Source organism: Aquila chrysaetos, chromosome 1, assembly GCF_900496995.4.
Source record: "Aquila chrysaetos chrysaetos chromosome 1, bAquChr1.4, whole genome shotgun sequence".
Taxonomy (NCBI): domain Eukaryota; kingdom Metazoa; phylum Chordata; class Aves; order Accipitriformes; family Accipitridae; genus Aquila; species Aquila chrysaetos.
In genome coordinates, this window is record NC_044004.1 from 74,840,997 (window position 1) to 74,855,798 (window position 14,802).

A 14,802-nucleotide genomic window follows, 5' to 3' on the forward strand; every position below is an offset into this window, starting at 1 on the left:
ACAATTAAATGAAAATCTACCTCTGGGCAGAGGGCCAGCACAGATCTTACAAATCACTTAAGTGCTGTTTATGACTCATTTTGAGACTAGATAGTAGCTAAGTGATATGTACATCTTGCACCACAAAAATTAACCCTTAATGGATGTTTTAATTTTACATGAAGATTCATGTTTTATCCTTCAGCAACATACATTTAACAATATCTTGTTTCACATAGTTCACTATTTTGGCACTAGTTTTAGTGCTACAGGGTCAGAACACGTTTTTCCAAATCTGGCCAATCTCCATCACTAAACATGGAAAAAGATCTACCACTGTATACTATATCAACTCACTGTAAATAGGAAAGGTGCTTCCTTCAGAGCTGGAGGAAGAGCAGATAGTGAGCAAATTTTACAGAGACAAAGCCAGAAGATTAATTACTCTCTGGTTTACCACAGAAGTTATGCTATCAGGGAGGAGAATGTGAAGTGTTGGAAATTTGTGAAGCTTTTGAGCAAAAGAAGCTTTTAATTAAAGCTTCCGCAACCTTGCAGATCATCTAAGATATGCTTGTATCTTTGCAAGGGTAGCTTCAAGTTTAGGCACCCTGAAGATATTTATTTCATGAAGAGAAAGACTGAGACACAGTGCTGTCAGAAGGCTCCCATTTGGGCTTCATTTCCCTCATTTCATTAAGTGTTTCCTTTCCTGCATCTTAGGAGGGTATGAACAGACCAGTTGATTAAAAATATGGGGCTTTGGTTCTAACAGAACAGAGCCTTGATCAACCCAAGGAAGATAAACATAGGGGGGTTTAATCCTTGCCCCCCCCCCCTTTTTTTTTTTTGGTCTTAGAAAAGCTAAAAGAAAAGAAGAAAGCCACAAGGCAAGGATTCCACACCCTCCACGGCCCATATTCTAACTATACATCTATGTTCTTTTATTTCATTTTAGTTTAGATAAAATACTGGTAAGGTTTGAACTTTCTAGTTTATCATTTGACAAAGGAGACACAGCTAGTAGTCTTGTATCTTGAACCGGCCTTTCAGTTAAGTATTTATGTAAGGTTTTCACCGAAGTATTTATTGAAATGGAAATATTTGTAACCTCGAATACAAAATCATGTTCTCTGACCAAATACTATTTAGCCCATGCAAAATGCAGCTGCTTTAACATGCAACAGAAAGACTCCAGTACTCTAAACCTGATAATTAGCTTCTTACTGTGGAAAATGACAAAGTTGAGTTAGATACCAGTGAAGTTCTTAATGCCCTACATCCTAAGAGCACTGAGAGGATTCTGTCTCATGAGAACAGCTGGTTTAGGCACACAGTTTTCAGGTAGGAATCTGACCTGTGAATCTTCAGTAGAAGGACATACCTCCCTATAACCTAGAAATACAGGGTGTGACATATCTTTTCTCGCAGAATTTTCTTTTGTAGAGCCTAGGTGGGTCCCACCTGAGCATGCAGACTTCCAGGCATTTCGGTCTTCAGCAGCTAACTCCAAACACAATATCACCACCCGAAACTCCCTGAAAACCAGTGTATTCCATGAAGAGCCAAAGTGTTTAGAAGCCAGACTGATTTTTGAAACTTTGGATTTACTGACTTAAAGATTACTTAGATATCTAAAAACCTTTACCAGTCTGAAAGTATTAAATAAAAGAAAAAATAGATAGTGGATCCGTTAATGTCTACCTTTCCCCTGAAAATCTGAAAAAGAAAAAGGTAATGGAACAATAAAGAACGTAATCCAGTTTGACATACTGAGTTGGCAGATCTGTCGCTAAAGTTTACACAAAGGTGATCTTCTATGCCAGGAAATGTACAAATGCCCAGTTCTTCTGTTTAACTTTTGCATTTAACAACCAAATATGCTGATTCTTTTTCTCATGAATGTGAGTACTTGGCACAGGAATGTGAAACTAAAGATTTCTCCTAAGGGAGCTCAGGAAGGGAACTGGTGCTTCCACTGTCACAACAAGACAACCTTCTGCTGTCCTTTAACCACACACAGCATCAGAACAAGCTCCAGCTACAGGACAGTGACACTGACATGCATGAAAACTGATTAGGAGGGAGTTTTCCTGCAGAAAACTCTGATATTCTAATGCCCCCCTTCCCTTTGTGGGACAGAAAAATAAAACGTCCCTTTCACATGAATTCTTGGAGGGGAGGAGTAGAGAGAAGTAATTTTCAGCATAATAGATTTGAAATTCACAGCTTCTCTCACTCATCTATAAGTCTTTCCTTTTCCCTCACAAGATTCATGGGTCCTCAGCAACTTCTCAGTCCCTAAGGCTTAAAAGGCAGAAAATAGAGCTTCAAGATAAGAGCTCCCAGTTCCACACCAGGGGATCTGGAAATACAGAGACTTCAAGATCCCTGCAGGATATCTGGAAACCTGACCCATTATTAGCTACCCAAGATCATCAGTCCTGTGACAGGGACCTGGGAAGTTCACCGAGCCCCAGCTCTTGGCTCAACTCAACAGCATTACCATGGTAAGGAACTCGAGTCACAGAGGGCACAACAGAGCTGAATGACCTCAACTTCCTTCTTCAAAGAGTGCCTAAATCTTTAAAAGCCTAGATTTTCCAGCCGAACAAACATGAGAATGGTTAGGAAGACATTAGGTGGGGATTTTTTTTTTTTTTTTTTTTTTTTAAAGAAAGAGTTACGGTTTTGCAAGACATTTGAACTAAAAGAAATAAAAAAGGTATTTTACAACAAAAATCTTATTTTGCTGGACAACTCCCTAACTAGTTGTAGTCTAAGGGATCTGTTCCTTACCAAAGTTTCATCAGTTATGTCATTCCCATGTTCTTAAAAATTTGCAGAAGTAAATTTTCAGAGCCAAGACTCCTTATTGAAAAGTCTTGTGAAAGAGGAAAAAAGTATCTTTATACAAGAGTTTGCAATTATTAATTGGCTTCACTTTTAATTAGTTAATGATCCAATTCAGCTGTGATCAAAGCACAACAGCTAGATAATTCAGGATAGAAAATGGAGTTAATTTACTTAGATATGATACTACTTTCCTAATGACTTTATTTCAATGGAGTTTCAATTAGTTATTAGGTTATTTTACTCATTAGTCCAACAAGATGTCTGCAGGCAATTAACATGTCACTCCTCATGAAAACAGAACATATATTTTTTCCAGAGGGATGTCTTTAAGATTTATACTACTGAGATTTTTTAAAAAGTTTATGGAAAAACTAATTAAATATTGAAGCTCCATGAATTGGCCATTTATTTTTGTTTATTTAGGGGGCTGAACGTTTGTAATTTTTTAAAAATATACAATTAGTAAGAGCCATTTATTGATACACCATTTAGTTTTCTGTTCTTCTTGCCAGACAGGGATTTACTTTACCTAGTCAAACACAGACCATACACACTTTAAGAGTAGATCACAAATCAAGGCATTCAGTTTTTGTAATAAAGACATTATCTCAAAAAGCTAAACCATATCCCTAAGCAGTGATAAACCCCTAGGAATAGTTAGTAATTGCTATAGCTTCTGTTTTTTAAAACAGAATTTATCAGACAGTTGAAGTTAGTGGACACTTCATATTCTAATACAGGGAAAAAAAGATCTGCTCTAATCAGTAATAACTTCATAGATAATGAGTAAAGACTTCCCTTCACCCAAAGTTGAGTATTTTTAACTTCTACGTTACAAATTATTTTACCTTTCAAAATTTACTACATGGTGGTACCATGTATTCTACTAATAAGAGCCAGAATGATTGAGCAAGGAGTGTACTTTGCAGCTACAAGCCTAAATCATTAAAAAAAAAAAAAAAAAGCATGCTTACTGACATTTTTCCTGGGCACATACTTCCAGAAGAGAGCTTCCAGCATATCGGTCTTTATTCCATGCCTTTTCTTAAATACATAGAAGTACACTCTTTACTTTCTTCTTACCCACACTCTAAGCGCATTCCTCTGTCAGTGACTAGAAGAAAGGATTTCTTTTCTCAGTTTAATTCAGCCAACAAATCAAACCCAGTAATTCATGGAGGTTTGGCCACAATGAACAGCATTTGACTGTGAGCAGCTCCAGAAATCTGACCTTCAGTCCTTCATTGTAGGTGTTTAGCACTGATCCCTAATCACACAGCATGTGAGGTAGCGCTAACCTTCTCCAATTGCTATAGTCATGTGTAATAATTATATACATATTAAAATCTGACTTTCACACTGACTTGTGTTAGCAAGCTGAGACTGTAAATCCCTCTCCTCAAACCTACATATTTTATGAAAAGCTATGGAGATTGGTTTTTTGGGTTTTTTTTTAACCAAGGACAATAGTAGGTCTTCTAGCCTTCTTTTCTTGATTTAGCTGTTCTCAGTGGTTCCTAGGCTTTTAAGTACTCACCGCTCACAACAAAACACAGTGGTACAACGTAGAGTAAGTAGGGAAAGGGGAGGGTTTCAGCTGTGGTCTTGCAAGTCTTATTGCTTACGGGATAAGCAATTTAAACTATGCAGACATACTGGCCCTGGAGAAGTCAGGCAGAACTGCTTACTGGAGAGAAGCAGAATTAACTTATCCTTCTAAATGTATTTCCCAAGGGACAAGATCCCACAAACTTCATCAGCCTAGCAAAAGTGCATGAGAATGGGTCAAACCAACTCGGCGGAAGAATAATGAGCTTGACAGCCAGCACTGCTGGGAAAGGCATATAGACAGCTGTGGAGACAGCCAGGCTGACAGGCTTTTTTATTGTTTTGTTTTTAATGGTAGTCTGATAAAATAGGATGATCAAACAGAAATGCACATTCATAAAGTCATTCTCTGACTCACTGAACCCTCTTCTCTGTTATTTATGGTGAGATAGGAGGTCAAATCAGAGAGGTTTTAGTTGATGAAGAAAAGCTGCAGGAAGGATTTGCTTAATTCCAAGAAAGGGCAAGTTTCTTCTTAAAAGAAAATTAATTGGCACATCCTTCTTAATAACTAACAAGTTCCCAACAAATGTGATTCCCAAATGTAATTTTGCATAGGCAACTATTTTTTCTCCAACTCAGAGTATTTAACTTTTTGTTTTATGTTTTAAAATAAGCATTTTGGAGGAATCCTCTGCTTTTGGCCCAAATAGTGACACCGTACTACATTCTGTGGTTGGAGAAGCCTTAGTTTTATTTATCCAACAGGAGACTCATGGCAGTATGCCCCACCTGGAGAACAATACTTCAGAAGAATTTCAGAATTTTTCAGAAAGTGAACTTAATTTGAGGGTCTTTCAGGTATCACAAGACTAAACTTTTTCCCTTGGGTGCCGAGTTCGGATGCGACTGCCATTATGACCATAGCAGTAAGAATTTACGAGATGCTAATCCCAATTTACAGGATTGTCTTAGAGTCAGATTAACCTTCTCCTGTGAAATTCTTAATAACTATGTGCCCAAATAAATGTTTAACAACATCATCATGCTGTCATCACCCTTTACTGTGCGAAGTACTTACCACATTCTTCAAGCAGCAGTTAGTGCCTTACAGGACAAAAGTGAAATTTTAGCTTTTGGGATGAGAAGAAATTGAGTACAAATGATCACTTGGGGAAAAAAAAAAAGACAACAAAACATAACAAAAAAAAAAATCAAATCTAGTATCCTAAGGGATTAACCACCATGGGGAAAAAAACCAATTCCTTGCTGTCCTAAATACTTCTGTAGGAACTTTAAGCTTTTAGGAACAGCAGATACATTACTATCCCTGACTTTTAGACTCACCAACCCTGTATCAAATGCTTGGCTTCTCTATGGCACAAGTGTCAGATTCCCAATTTTTTCATATGTCATACTGCTGATATTGTCATTCCACAAACATTTCTTCTGTGGGCAGAGCTTATAATTGTATTCACATCATTCTCTCAACTGGTCCCATACAAGCAGTAAGGGCAAATGGTCAATTAGGGAATGATGCTAGCTAAAAAAAAAAAAAAAAAAGGGGGGAGGGGGGAAGAAAAAAAGAACGCTGTTTCAATGCTGTTCTGAAAACTAATTTACTTGTACTGCACACTGACTTTCTCTCTCCATGTCAAAACCAAAACACTTAAATCAGTCCTCCAGATTCTCTAAAGATAGGGAGACAGAAGTAGGCTCTTTGAACCTAGGCCTCCCAAACACTGGATTAATGCATTAAGCAATTTCCCCCTCAAGCTAAGGGGAGCCAGATCTAAATCTTTCCCTGTCTAGAAGAATACCTTGCCCATCCAGCTACAGCCACTTTGAGGAAATTCAGTCAAACAGCAAAGGTGTTCACCTTTGGAGGAGAGTCCTTACACTTTGGAGCGTTAAAGTATTTTATCTTAATGAGGCAGTAAATAAGTTTGCCCTGCATCCCTGCAAAATCCAAACCAGGTTGGAAGTGGTTGTCTCCACAAAGGGATCAGGTAACACCACACTTATCTATCAAGACCAGACAATAAATGAAACATTCTCTATTAGACACTTGCCTCTGAGTGATTTTCTGAACAGCATATGATGACATGAATATAGTAAACAAAAAAGCCTTAAGTAGAAAACACATTCCAATATTAAAAGCCCCCTCATTATAAACTCTTTGGAAAACAGAAAGAGAGAAAGGCTTTCCTCAGTTCTTTTTTCATGAAAAAAAAGAGTTACCAGCAAGAGGGAATACAGCCAGCCAGCAGCATTAGCCTGGACAGTTTCTAGTTCTGCAGTGCTTGATATGCTTAATAGCTTTCAGTTGATTCAGGCAGAGGAAACTAATTATGAAATTACTACAGAAATTAGAATACAACACTCCGTGCAAAAATGAAACATATTAATATATTCACAAATCCCGAACATTAAAAAAGAGCATAGAAATGGATAAACCAAGGCTGAGCCAGTTGTGTTTGGGGGGATTTGGGGAGGAAGAAGAAAAGGATAAGTTTTCAGATAAGATCAGACTGAATTTGGCATCTCAGACAAAATCTGTCATAGTAAGACAGTTTACACTGACAAAGCAGTTGAAATTGCTAAGCAACTAGAGTTTCTTTAGCTTGTCCTGAAAGTTCTGGATGGTAAAATAAAATTCTCTGATCATCAGAGAAATTAGAGAAAGAAAAAAATTACAGATAGAAAACCACAAACATCCAGCATCTAAGCAACTTCCATTTCTTAAAAGCACAGCAAAAATAGCACATTTTTGACCCTAAGTTTTCATAGGGTGAGGAAGCATCAGGATGGCCCCATGCTTCCTTCTATTCTGGGACTCACCTCTCTATCTTACATTCATATTTCATGACTGCGTGGAGAGACAACATACTAAGCCTGTCCCAAATTAATAGCAGAGCACTGACATTTTTCTTGCTCTGGGTTGCTTTTGATAGAAGTTTATTCAAGTTCAGAGAAACAGTCATTGTACAAATGGTGCATGAACATCTCTAGCAACATTGAAGTCCCCAGCAAGTAGAAGTGTTCAAGCTATTCAATGAAATGATTACTGAATTAATCTGCAGTTTATTAACCTTTTCTAATTAATGTTCTATCAAGTAATAAAATACAGACCACAAAGTCGCCTTAGTGAAATGAAGTACAACAAAACAACTGGTGGAGGGACTACATCAGGAGTCAAAGAAAAAGTTGAATGCTACAAAGTAAATCATTACCTCTGTTGTAAAGGCAAACCTGGATTAAGAAGTTAATATCATTTAGGTTACATGTCACCTACTCACAACAGCAGCTTTATTGGTTATCACAGAAGTCATGGTTTGTGGCTTCATTTTGAAATAATTTCCAAGATAACTGAAAGTGAGTAATTATTCACAGCTACTGAAAACTTACAGTCTTTTTGATGTTTTCCCTTATGTATATTGATTCTCTCACTGATGGGAAATAGCTTTTCATTTCTAGGATGTATTTTTTGTGTGACTTCAGGGAAACTCAAAATATTGTTCTAAACTAAGTTAGAGGAAACATACTGTGCTATTAAGAGACTGCTGCTCAGTTATTACTCTAGCAGACATGGATGATGAAAAGCATGCCTCCACTTTTGCCCAGCAGGACCTACAATTGAACTGGCCTCAATCACAACTATAGCAAAGCTCAAAGCTATATTTGGTCACTCAGTTTCTTTCTTCAGTGGGACGGGGGTAGAAATTAGGAAAAACAGGAGCAAGAAAGCTCATGGGTTGACAAAGACAGGGAAATCACTTACCAGTTGCTGTCGTGGGCTAAAAGGACTCAACTTGGGGAAATGAATTTATTGCAAATTACAAAAAAAATTTAGTTAGTGATAGGGGTAGTGGTAAGCAAAACCAAGAAAAGAAACAAACATTTATACACTTCAGAAAAACACATTTCTACCCCCTTTCCCAGGCTTACCTTCAACCCAGGGTGTACCTGTTCCAGGGTGGGCTCATCCACAGGCTGCAGTCCCTTCGGGGAAATACCTGCTCAGGGGTGAGCTTATCCACTGCCTGCAGTCCCTCCAGGTAGGTGGGGTTGCCTTGTCCACCATGGAGCACCTCCTCCAACCTTGGTGTTCCCTTCTCCTCTCTCTGTCTGGTGTTTTCTGCCCTTTCTTAAATGCATTTTCACAAAAGCACCACCACCTTCATTAATGAGCTCAGCTGCAGCCTCAGGTGGATCCACTTCAGAGTTGGCTGGAACCAGCTGTGTTCAGCACTAAGCAGCCCTGACCTCTCAGAGGCCAAACCTTTGCCACTTAAACCCAATTCAGATACCAATTTTCACTACTAAAACTGCATTTTTAGCAGGATTTTTCTAGAAAAATGCAAGTTTGATGCAAATGGTGCAGACTAGGATAAGTTTAGCAAATAAGGAACAAGGAAATCCATAGGGCTTTAGACTCAAAAAGCTTGAAAAATACTCACCAGCTGTGAGAATATTTTCCCTGGGTCACAGTTAGAGTGTAAAATAATGCAGTGACTAATTCCTAAATGATAACATCTACCTGAGATTTTTTTTCAGCTCAGAACCAATGCACAACATTCTTACTCTGCCTGTGAAACCCACAGGTAATCATCCCACTTTCCCATTTCTGGTTGAAAATCCTGATACAAAGTGAAAGCTCTTTCTACCAAATGTTGCCATTTTTCAGACCTGAAGTACAGAGTCATTCTTACTCCAGAGGTAATTCAGCCACGCAGTACGTGAACCATGTGCAATTGCGTAACCTTCATTAAGGAAAAAATTCGAGATACAGATTATAACTGCGCAGGCCTAAGTCAGACAAATCTTTCATTCACATCTCTGTACCTTCTCCAGATTTTTCAGGTTTTACTATTCAACAATATTTATTCTGTATTTTAATAATGCTCTGTTCATACCTCAAACTCAGAGACTACTATATTATGGGAAGCATTAGGGTTTTGCCTATAACATCAAAAAAATGAAAGTTGGAAAGTGAGGGAAGAAAAAAAAAAAAACGCCTCATTTTTTGTCAGTGCTCTGAGCTGGTCACAGATTTCAGTGAGAAACTCCACAAGCAAAGTGGTTCCCTCTGCTCACTCCAGTTGCAGGATTAGAACCTCATTTCTCATCACTGAAACCTTATGAATAAAAATGAAGCTGAGCCTCTGCCCTTTATCCTCTACAAAGACAGCTATGAAACTCTTTTATCCTGTTCAACCCATCAAAGGTACGCTCAGAACATTTGACTAAATCTGCCAACAAACCAAGTTCTGTAATAAAATATAAATCTAGTTACTTTAAAATAAGGGATCACAAGCCTTCAAAGGAAAATCATTAGACTGCCTTATAAAAAAATCAAACACTTAAGGTTAGCGATACCAAAATTCCAACCATAACTGAGAAAAATCACGAGTTTCCTTACAACAACAGTTACTTTCAAACATAACTTATGGATTAACACAGTTACAATGGGAGTATAAGCTACAACAAAAATGCAAATGGCTCTGAAGCGACAGTGTCTTTAAAAAGCTAAGTGTTCTGAAAGTAGATTTACATGCATGTGTGGCAGACAAGAAATAAGAAACCACAAAACAGATATGACACAGCAATCTGTATGTTACTCATTCTCACACTTTCTTCTCTCTTAAACAACCATCTTTCGTTTTGTTCTTTAAACTTACCTGAATTTGGCAGCTTTCTGAAGAGGCAGCTGGGTTTGCTAGGAGGCTAGATACAAACTGGCAGACCAGCGAACTTATTAACTAGGCCCCACCCAGGAAAACCAACTGCATTAATTAAAGTGTAGGGCAGAGTAAAGTTTCTAGCCAGGTGCCTCCAGCTGTGAAAGTCAATAGTTTTAATAGATTAGGGGGAGGAGGAAAAAAAAAAACAAAAAAACAACACAAAAAAAAACCCAGAACTGAAAAAGCACCAAATTCTTCTCTCACTCTGATTATTAAAGTCACCTTCACATGTATCCTGTAAGTGTAGACCTATTTATCTGGCTAGTCTCAATTCTCTGCCAACAGAGAGATTTTTATACTCAAACACAAACTTCATTAGGCTTAAGAATTATGCCAGTGCATTAAATATATCTGTGCTTCACTAAATCTTGTGATGTGACATGTGGGAGGTGATTAACTATTTGTAAGTCTTAGTCTAACTAGAGAGATGGAAGAAGTGAAAGAACTGTTAACCAAGTAAGGTTCCACAAGAAAGAGAGATGACGGTGGGTTGTACTGAAATGCAAAGCATTGGGGAGAAAGGAGATTAATAGTGGAATTTCTCAAGGCTCCGTCCTGTGAACCAATCCGATGTAAAATTTTCATTGGTAACTCAAGCATGAAAAGCAGGAGAATGGCAATGAAGTGACTTGATGATTCAAAACTGTCAATACACAGGGAGGCTGAATATCACTCCCAGAAAAAGACGAGGACATTGCTTGAGAAGTGCTGGATCAGTTTTAAAGGTACAAAGTGCAGTGCGGAAGGAGTACTGAGACAATAAGAATAGGTGTCCTAAGTTACAAGAAAAGACTGAGAAAGCTTCGCTTACTTAGCCTCATAGTCTGAAAGTTGAAAGAATATTGTTGCTTTCTATATGTACCTCAAGAGCAAAGCTGTCACAATGGGAATCAAACTGCATGAAAGAACATTAGCAGATGAATGAACAGTTATATACTAGCTGTGAGTACATTTAGGCTGAAAATTAGATACTTTCCAAATATCAGAGCATTGAGTTTCTGTGCTACCCTTTCTATTATGAATAGTAGGAGCTGAAAACATGGCTGGCTTTAAGCTGGAGCTTGTTCATTTGCTTTGTGGAGGGATATAGTGTCACTGCCTACAACAGAAGACGACTAACATAGAGACCCATAACCCTAATTTTATAACATTCTGCATGAAATATTTGTTCTCTTTCAGATGAATATAAGGGACTTTTCAACTGTGACAATAAAATTCAATGAGCATCTACGCCAGCTAATTCAAGGGTGTGGGGGTGTGTATGTGTGCTGAAAGAAACATATAATTGCTAACTTTGAGTAAGGTTTACCACATGAGGGTAAAGAATATGGTTAGTCTAATCACACTGATGCCAGGGACTGTCGTAAACATTCCCAAACTCAGAAATCCTGAGGTGTGTTGCATTGAGGTGTGAGCGTAAAGATCTTTCACCACAGTACTTGCGTATATCTTGGGAAGGAGAGAGAAGGGAAGGGGAGAGGATGAGGTGTTGCCATTCTCCTTTTTAATCCTCATTCTGAGGGGGAAGCTTGGGACTACAGGACACCAAGGCAAATTAGAGTAACTTTCCAGATAAGTCACTAGTCACAGGCTAGAGTACACACAGTTAACAGGAGTCTTCACACTTCCGTCTTAACCAAGGTAAGCGAGCTAGAGCTAATCCTTAAAATCTTGAGAAAATTATAAATAAGTACATATTAGAGAAAGAGGGCATTAAAAAGACCTTCAATAAAGTGAGTGTGAGAACATAATAGAACATAGTCTAGAGCTGTGCCACCGCATTTAGTTTTAGCTCAAACCACATCCACCATTTAGCACCAGTTTGCTAAAATGCTATCAGTTTTGAAGAACTGGCCTTAAATAGCAAAATGGTCTTTGAATAGCTTTTACTTTTGTTATGCATGTTTACAACTTGTTGATAGTAAACATGCATTTTCAGTACATACCTACTTCTATCCTGCCATTTATTCTTCTAGAAAAAAAGCACTTTCATACTTGTCCTGGTTTCAGCTGGGACAGAGTTACTTTTCTTTCTAGTAGCTGGTATAGTGTTATGTTGTGGGTTCAGTTATGAGAAGAATGTTGATAACACACTGAAGTTTTCGGTTGTTGCTAAGTAGTGTTTCGACTAAGGCAAGGGTTTTTCAGCTTCTCATGCCCAGCCAGCAAGAAGGCTGGAGGGCACAAGAAGTCGGGAGGGGACACAGCCAGTGCAGCTGAACCAAACTGGTATTCCATACCATGTGACATCATGCCTAGTATATAAATGGGGGGGGAGAGCATTGCTGCTTGGGAACTAACTGGGCATCAGTCGTGGCTGTGTGGTGCTTAGTTGCTGGCTGAGGTTAAACCGTGACAGTCATGTTTGGCACCAAGCGTGGGACTTGAACCCACAACCCTGGGATTAAGAGTCCCACGCTTTACCAGCTGGGCTTCACACCATTTTTCCTACCCAGAAAAACTGGTATGAGAGATGGAGCCCAAAGTCATGGAATAAATGAACTCAACGGACATTTTACAGGGACGGCCCATAGAGTAAGGGAATGATACCTCTGTGTGGCCATGGATAAACCCACGACAGAGCAGGTACACCCCGAGGGACTGCAGCCATGGGTAAGGCCATGTTGGAACGGGTGCACCTCAAAGCGACTGTGGCTGTGGATAAGTCTATGCCGCAGCAGGTATGCCCCTCCCAAAAGGACTGTCGTGGTTTAACCCCAGCCAGCAACTAGGCACCACGCAGCTGCTCGCTCACTCCCCCACACCCAGTGGGATGGCGGAGAGAATCGGGAAGAAAAGTAAAACTCGTGGGTTGAGATAAAGACAGTTTAGTAGGACAGAAAGGAAGAAAATAATAATGATAATGATAATGATGATAATAATAATAATAACATAATTGGAATATACAAAACGAGTGATGCACAATGCAATTGCTCACCACTCGCCGACTGATGCCCAGTTAGTTCCCGAGCAGTGATCCCTCCCAGCCAACTACCCCCAGTTTATATACTGGGCATGAGATCATATAGTATGGAATACCTCGTTGGCCGCTTTGGGTCAGCTGCCCTGGCTGTGTCCCCTCCTGACTTCTTGTGCCCCTCCAGCCTTCTCACTGGCTGGGCACAAGAAGCTGAAAAATCCTTGCCTTAGTCTAAACACTACTTAGCAACAACTGAAAACATCAGTGTGTTATCAACATTCTTCTCATACTAAATCCAAGACATAACACTATACCAGCTACTAGAAAGAAAATTAACTCTATCCCAGCCGAAACCGGGACAATACTGCAGGGGTGCCTAATGGCTCTCTAGGAAGGCTCCCTAAACTACCTGTTCCAATAAAGAAACATGTTAATGTCACGTTTTAGCTACTGGCAGTTCCTATTCCAGCTTCTGGATGCTATATCCATATAACTCTATTATAACCATCCCCTCCACCTCAGCTCAATTCTTTTCTAGGGCACAAGATAGAATATTATCCTTCCAAAAATTACTGCCCAGCTTTAAATTTCAGGGCTGTCATATGCAATATCTTGAATGCAGGGATTAGTAATGGTTCCAAGTGAGTTTCAGAGACAATACCATACAATTTTTATCAATAAAGATTTAATACAGCATTTGGAATCTTTCTTAAACTTGCTTTCAAATAAAGGTAGTAAATATACTGGGGTTTTCTCACATATCAGAGGCAAAATGAGGAGGCTGCATTTTTCTAAATTGGGTTCCAACACAACATTAAAATGTTACTATGCTTTAATACACAGCAGTAAACATCTGTGCTTCTAATCTTTTTTTCAGAGATGATTTATCATTCTCTCTAGTGTGGCCCTAAAAGATATTGAATTCTCCAGCATTTGACAGGAACAATCGCTTCTCCAGGCTTTTCTACTCTGGAAAGTTGGCACACAGTCAGCTAGAGTAGGGCTTTACAGAGCACTGACTGCTCTTCCTAACTGTCTGCGTGGACATTTTTAAGACAAAGTAAAAACACACAGAGCTAGTTTCAAATAGCTGGTGAATTTTAAATTCGCACCACAGCTGACTGCACTAACTTACCCAAGAAATGACGCATTAGTTCTTCCCACAAAGGGAAAACACTTTCGTAGCATGCAGAATAAGGCTTGTAGCTAACAATATTCCAGTATGGGGGTTGGAACCTGGCTGGAACTAACTTTTGGCAATAGGGCAAAGGTAGTCTATATTCAAATCCAGCTCTTGCCTTAAGAAGAGCCCACAACACTGCCTTTCACTTTCAGACTTTAACCTCTGCTCATCTCAGACAGCCAGGCTTCTTGGGCAGCCTGATTCTTTCTGGAGGTTTTCTCTGCAGCTTTGGAAACGAGTGCTGAGTACAGGGAATTGCCAGTACTGCTTTTCCCCCTGGGTCATTTTTCATCTTTACTATGCTGTTCTTCTGAGTCTCCATATTTTATACAGAATCTATATATCTTTCCTTTATTTTTTCCTTTTTCCCCCTTCCTTTGGAGCTTAAAAATTAAATGGTGCAACATACAGCGCCAATTACAAGAATGAGGGCTGCTCCCCCTTCTTTACTTTTTCTTTAGAGAGCAAACACAGTCCTCAAATTAAGGTTCTTCCATTCTGTGATGCAAATGCAACTTCAGGCATTAAGCAGATGGCACTACACACCCAGTGTTTACATGACAGCTGCATCT

The 14,802-nt window shown here is 39.0% G+C and overlaps 1 long non-coding RNA gene across 1 annotated transcript; it reads left to right on the forward strand.

Moving 5' to 3' along the window:
* The first annotated feature begins 462 nt into the window (after positions 1-462).
* Positions 463-13,280, forward strand: LOC115346796. The gene is made up of 3 exons (XR_003925260.2): positions 463-473; positions 8,131-8,137; positions 13,157-13,280. It is a non-coding gene; the product is annotated as an uncharacterized LOC115346796 (long non-coding RNA).
* The last annotated feature ends 1,522 nt before the right edge of the window (positions 13,281-14,802 follow it).